The following is a 6,000-nucleotide window of genomic DNA, read 5'->3' as shown; positions in this document are numbered from 1 at the left end:
GTGTAGAAAATTACCTTTCTATCAGTCTGAGATTTTTCTGATAAGAACTGTTTTCAGAAATGGAATCATCATTCCCACTTTATAGATGAACAGATTGTACGTCAGTCAGGTTAGCTAAAGCTAAGTGTCTCTAATAAGAGTCCCAGGTTCTGACTTTGATTCCCTTCCTTCCTTCCTTCCTTCCTTTCTTCCTTCCTTCCTCCCTCCCTCCCTCCCTCCCTTCCTGTTCCAGGGTTTGAACTCAGAGCCTTCTATTTGCTAAGTAACCATCTACCTACTGAGTCACACTCTATCCCTTCTGTTGCTTTTCTAGTTGAAAAGAAATAGGAAGATGTGTGAAGATGTGTATTTTCGGTGTTTGTGTGCATGTATGTATTAGGTTAAATATGTTAGCTCTACCGATGGATATTTTTCTCAAAGGATCATTTCTCTCAAATTATTATTCATGGAGGGAGGGGTGAGATGGTTTCTTTAGGATGTACTTCTTTTCAAATAAAGAAAAGGAGAGATTTAACTCCTGAGGAGGCTGAGATTTGGGGATCATGGTTTGAAGCCAGTTTGAGCAGGAAAGTCTATGACATGCCTATCTCCAGTTAACCACCAAAAAATCTGCAAATAGGGCTGTGGCTCAAGTGGTAAAGCACCAATCTGAGCTACACACCCAAAGGGCAGTGCTCAGACCCTGACTTCAAGAGCACACACGCGCACACACACACACACACACACACACACACACACACACACACACACGGGGGGGGGGGATTTGCTATTGCTTTTTGCACATTATAATAGCCTAACTATTCCTTTTCTGGATTTTTATTCCAAATCCTCCCAGCCGGTGGATTCAGGTTACGTGGCAGTGTGGCAGGCAGGCCCTTGGTAACTTGGTCAGCTCCACTGAATGCTAAACTTTATTCATTTAGGCAGCTAGGGACTTACTGCCAGCACCAGCAACGCAAACCCTTCCCACCACACCCTGACAACTGGCGGGTGGAGAATGTAGGTGGGTGGCTGGGATCGAACCCAGGGCCTCGGGCACGCACTAGAGCAGCTCTTGGGCCGGCCTGCCCCGGGGGGGGGGCGCTGGGGGAGGTAGGAGGCTTCCCCCCTCCCCGCCCCCCCTCCGGGTCCCGGCTGCACCTGCCGCCCCAGGAGGCCTGGGCGGGGCGGGACTCCACTTGGGCCACGTAAGACGTGGCGGGCCCGGGCTGCCCTTCGTCCCCTTCGCCAGGACCGGAGCGCGCCGTCCGTGCGCACAGAGTCGGGGCATTTAAGGCAGCATGCCAGTCCACAGGCCGAGGCGGTCCTGGCTCTCGAGGGTGCTGGGCACAGGCTCGCCCGGTTCCCCCCGCTCCTGAGGGCAGCCCGGGAGCCGCTCGGCGGGGTGAGGTCGTCCGGGGACCCCGGACGCGGACCCCCCTCTGCAGGTACGCGGGGAGCGCAGCGGACCCCCGGACCCGCGTCCCCGCGCCGAGCTGGGCCCCGCCGCCGGCCTCGGGCCCCGCCCACGTAGATCGGAGCCGGAGCCGGAGCCGGAGCCCGGCCGGAGCCCGAGCCCGAGCCCGAGCCCGGCGGCCGCGGCCCCTTTAAGGAGCCGCTCTGCGGTAACCCGAGCCCGCAGTCCGGGCGGGCGCGGCGGCGCCGGAGCCTCGGCCACTGCTCCTCCCGGCGGCGGCCCGGAGCCCGCGGCTTCCCCGGCTCCCGCCCGCAGTTCGCGGGTGGCTCCGGCCGGCACCCGCCTCGGGGGCCCGGCCCGATGCCCCGGCGCCTGTGACCCGCGCCGCTGCAGCCCCCCCAACACCCCGGCCTGGCGCCGCGAGCCGTCCCGGGACCCCGCACAGGTGACGCGGTTCGGCGGGGATCGGGGCGGCGGGCGGGCTCGTCTTCGCCCCGCGCGGCCCCGGGTGCTGGCAAGGGGCGCCGCGGCTCCCGCCCCCGGCCTAGCGCGGCCGTGGCGGGGGTGAGGCGGGGGTCCGGCGGGGGTGCGGCGGGGGGTCCCGGCTGGGGGCTCCGGCGGGGGTGCGGCGGGGGTCCCGGCTGGGGGCTCCGGCGGGGGTCCCGGCGGGGGGTCCCGGCTGGGGGCTCCGGCGGGGGTGCGGCGGGGGGGTCCCGGCTGGGGGCTCCGGCAGGGGTCCCGGCTGGGGGCTCCGGCAGGGGTGCGGCAGGGGTCCCGGCAGGGGTGCGGCGGGGGTGCGGCGGGGGTCCCGGCTGGGGGGCTCCGGCGGGGGTGCGGCGGGGGGGTCCCGGCTGGACTCCGGCGGGGGGGGCGGCGGGGGTCCCAGCAGGGGTGCGGTGGGGGTTCCGGCTGGGGTCGGCAGGGGGGAGGCTGGGGTCCCGGCTGGGGGCTCCGGCGGGGGGCGGCGGGGGTCCCGGCTGGGGGTCCCGGCAGGGGCCGGCGGGCGCAGCATCCCTGCCCGCGGCCGCTCCGGAGCAGGTGGTGTCCGGGGCCCACGGTCCTGCCGCCCCCCCCCCCCCCCTGCACCCCGCGTCTCCCCGCTCCGGCCCGGCGGTGCATCCAGGGGAGCTGGGGGTCGGGGTGGGGGGTTCGCATCCCAGTGAGTGTGTGTGCGACCCGTGGGCATCCGGGGAACGCTGGCTTTCTGCCCCCCTCTACACCCCCCCCCCACTGGATCAAGCATGCCAAATGGCAACACCCCCCACCCCCGCGTCTGTCTAAAACAAGTGGCTTTTATTTCCCCAGGCAGCTCCCCCAGGCGGGGGGATGGGGGGGTCCCATTCTAGCCACTGAGTCAGAGGGAGAAACTGTTGGTGCTTTTATTTTTAATTTAAAATTCTAGCTGTACTTTGGTACACCCCCTTCCCCCCCCCCCCCCGCCCCGTTGATCAAACGAAGTCCCTCAGTTTGCACAGCCAGGAAATGGGTTTTGCAACGTCAGCATCTCCCTACCTTGTCAGCGAGGGGGGAAAACCCCTGGGAAGGTCCTCTGAAGCTGTCCAGGTATCACGTTAGGAGCACCGGCGGGTCGTCAGGCTCTTCTCAGTGGTATTCATTCGAATGTGAATGTGCTGGTCCTTCTATGAAATTGTAGGTTTTACTTGGCAGTGATCTTTGGTGATGTTTAAATACAGATACCCCTTTGGAGTCGCAGAGGGAAGAAGAGTTCGTGTGGATGGTGGGATTGATGTATGAAACAGGCCAATAAAAGCGTTACATCGATGGAAACTGAGGGAAGATAGACCTTGGATGGCAGGTGGTTTTAGTTGAGTTACTGCAGTGTGAACTCCTGGTGTAAGGAGCTCACCTTTGGAAGAATCCCAGTTCCCTTTTAAGTGTACTAGTGTACTAGTCAAACTATCTCCCCTTGGGCCTAATCTTCCTTCTGTGGGATGGGTTAGATGAACTCTGAAATTCGTCCACCTTCCATTGTAATGGCTTGAGGAATGGTGGGGTGGAATTGATTTGCCAGCCCTTGCCTGTGCCTTGTGGGGACCTGGAGAATTATTTACTTTGAGGCTACTTCTGTTTTTCTTTCCTCTGCAACACCTTTAACCACATTGCTGCCCTCAGACTTGACTGTGTGGTCTTGTTTATCTGTCTAGGCCAGATGCCTTGGAAGCCAGCTGCTTAGTCATTACTATTAGCTTTCCTTTCTTCTCTCTCCACTCCACAGGTTCTATACCCCAAAAGAAAGATTGATGGCTCTTTGCTGCTCACACCCTGTGCTGACTTGAAGGTGACTAGAACTGGCTGCCGACACTTTATAGCAATCCCCAGAGAAGTTTAGATCTTTGCCAGGATCATATGAATAGACCCCCACTGTATGGATTCCAGAACAGATGTTCCTTACTTTTCTGAAATCTTCTTGGGGAAGTTCTTTTGGTTGATAAGGGGAGCCTTGAGGGCTGGGAAGTAGGAGTAGGCTTAGGAGGGTTGAGAACTTCCCTCCCAGGATCCTCCCCTTCCCTGGAATGCTGGCTTGCCCCTGTGAAATGGGAAGGGGTAGGCTTGTGAAAAGGGAGTGGTGCATTCTTGGGGCTAGTTCTGGAGTGTGTTGGGCTTGAGGTTTATTTAGTAGACCCTCTGTGTCCTCAGGCTTTGAGAGTTTCTTGTTGCTCAGCGTTTGGTGTGGCAGACCTTTCAGCCACCTGTGGCCTTCTGAAGGTGGTCCCTGGTATCTGTGTTCTCTCAAAGCTGGCATTTTTTTTCTTCTTCTTCTGTGTTGGTGCTTGAACTCAGGGCCTGGGTGCTGTCCCTTAGCTATTTCTGCTCAAGACTGGCACTCTACCACTTGAACCACAGCTGCACTTCAGGCTTTTTGGTCATTGATTGGAGGTAAGAGTCTCACAGATTTTTCTGCCCACTGTCTTCAAACCATAATTCAGAGGTCTCCGTTATTCTCAGATGTCTGCCTCCTGAGTAGCTAAGATTACAGGTGTGAGCCACTGGTCCCCTTCTCTCTTCTCTCGTCTCTCTTTACGTCAGTACTGGGGCTTAAATTCAGGACCTTACTCCCCTGATTCTTTCTCTTGCTCATGGCTGGTGCACACATCTCCACAGTTCCAGTCTAGCATTTTGCTGGTTAATTGGAGATGGAGTCTTGGAGACTTTTGGCTCAGGCTGGCTACCACTTGACATCCTCTGGGTCTCAGCCTCTTGAGTGGCTAGGATTACAGGTGGTTCCTGGTTTGGTTTTACATGACTTAGAGGACACCAAACAGTTAAAAAGAAACCCTTCAGACCACATTGTCTCTGTTTACCTTTCTTTCCAAATTGACATCCCATCTTGTACAGATGAAAGATTCATTTTGGTTTCCGTATCTCTTGGAAAGCTAAAAAGTAGGATATTCTGTTTGGTTGAGAAGAGCAAGCTGAGCCGGCTACAGGGATACAGAAAAGTTGTTTTTCTTTTGATGAAAGACAATGAATTAATTGTCTAGGTGAGAATTGTGGGCAGCCTGGTCAGAGCACAGCGGGCATGTGGGTAGAGTTAGTTTGGACATCAGGTTCACACTAAGCTTGTCACCTCTCTGTGCTGGCCTCCTTCCATTCGCCCCGGGAGAGAAAGAAGAGAGCAGAGCCATTTACCCTTAGAATGGCGAATGGGGCTTGAACTGAACCTTAGGCCTGGCTGTTTTTACCTGGCATTGGGAAAGAATGCATCACATCAGGAGATGGAGGCTAATTTTGTAAGAAAGCTGAAGGTACTTCAAGAGTGACTTTGGCCCGTATTTGTTCTGATTGAAGATGAAAGGCAGGATGCAAAGAATTGGAGCTCATGCTGCTCCGAGGCCTGCTGTTCCTGGCAAGGCAGTTGGATGTATTACAGGCCGAAGGGAGCCCCGAGAAGGCAGGATTAGGCAGCATGAGCAGAGGTGTTTCCATGCACAGAATATTGGTGTTTTGGGGAAGAAGCTTATGAATGAACATCAAAAGCCAGCATTTTTTTTTTTTTTTAAAATAGCTGACCAACAAGATAGCTAGAAGTCTTCTCAGAGCTTGAGCCAGTGTGGAGAAGTGTTGCCACTGGGTTGAGAGGGAAGTCTAACTCGATGGCAAAGCCTTGTTGAAAGTACTGTTTCCAACTTTTTTTTTTGGCTACCATAGTACAGAATGCATTTTTTTTTCTTTTCTTTTTTTACTTTGAGACACAGAACAGGAGTAAGTAATCTGTGTATCTGAAACAAGTTTCTATTTCTGTTTCTCTTCTGTGTTCTTTAGAGCTCTTGACCTGTGAATGATTCACGGTCCACTATTTGGAAGCCATTCGTCCGATGAGGAGTGGGGGGGTTGAGGAGGGTGGAGATGGTAGAGAAGGTGACCCAGCTCTCTGCTCTGCTGGTGAGAACAGAAGGAATGTGGGAATTCATCTGCTGTCTGACGGGTATAGGACTCACATAGATAAAAGGCAGCTGGATGGGGCAGGTGCTAGAAGGGCCTTCCCACAGTTCCTTGCAAGGAAAAGCCAAGAAACTGGGTTTGGAGGACGAGGAGGAGTGTATTTGGATTGAAAGCAGATCTCTTTAGATAAAACCAAAGCT

At 55.9% G+C, this 6,000-nt stretch overlaps 1 protein-coding gene across 2 annotated transcripts in view; it reads left to right on the top strand.

The window, feature by feature from the left end:
- Nucleotides 1-1,241: 1,241 nt before the first annotated feature.
- LOC122107094 (TLC domain-containing protein 4-like) overlaps nt 1,242-6,000 on the top strand; it is a 44,836-nt gene continuing 40,077 nt past the window's right edge. Inside the window, exon 1 of one of the 2 annotated variants that reach the window (XM_042678692.1) lies at nt 1,242-1,427. The gene's annotated coding sequence lies outside the window, so the exon portion shown is untranslated. Of the gene's footprint in view, nt 1,428-1,800; nt 1,842-6,000 lie in introns of those variants that run through there. The other variant, XM_042678699.1, reaches the window with a different exon arrangement.

This window comes from Dipodomys spectabilis, unplaced genomic scaffold (genome assembly GCF_019054845.1).
Source record: "Dipodomys spectabilis isolate Male_0828 unplaced genomic scaffold, ASM1905484v1 ptg000002l, whole genome shotgun sequence".
Taxonomy (NCBI): Eukaryota; Metazoa; Chordata; class Mammalia; order Rodentia; family Heteromyidae; genus Dipodomys; species Dipodomys spectabilis.
This window is presented reverse-complemented; position numbering and strand designations above follow the sequence as displayed.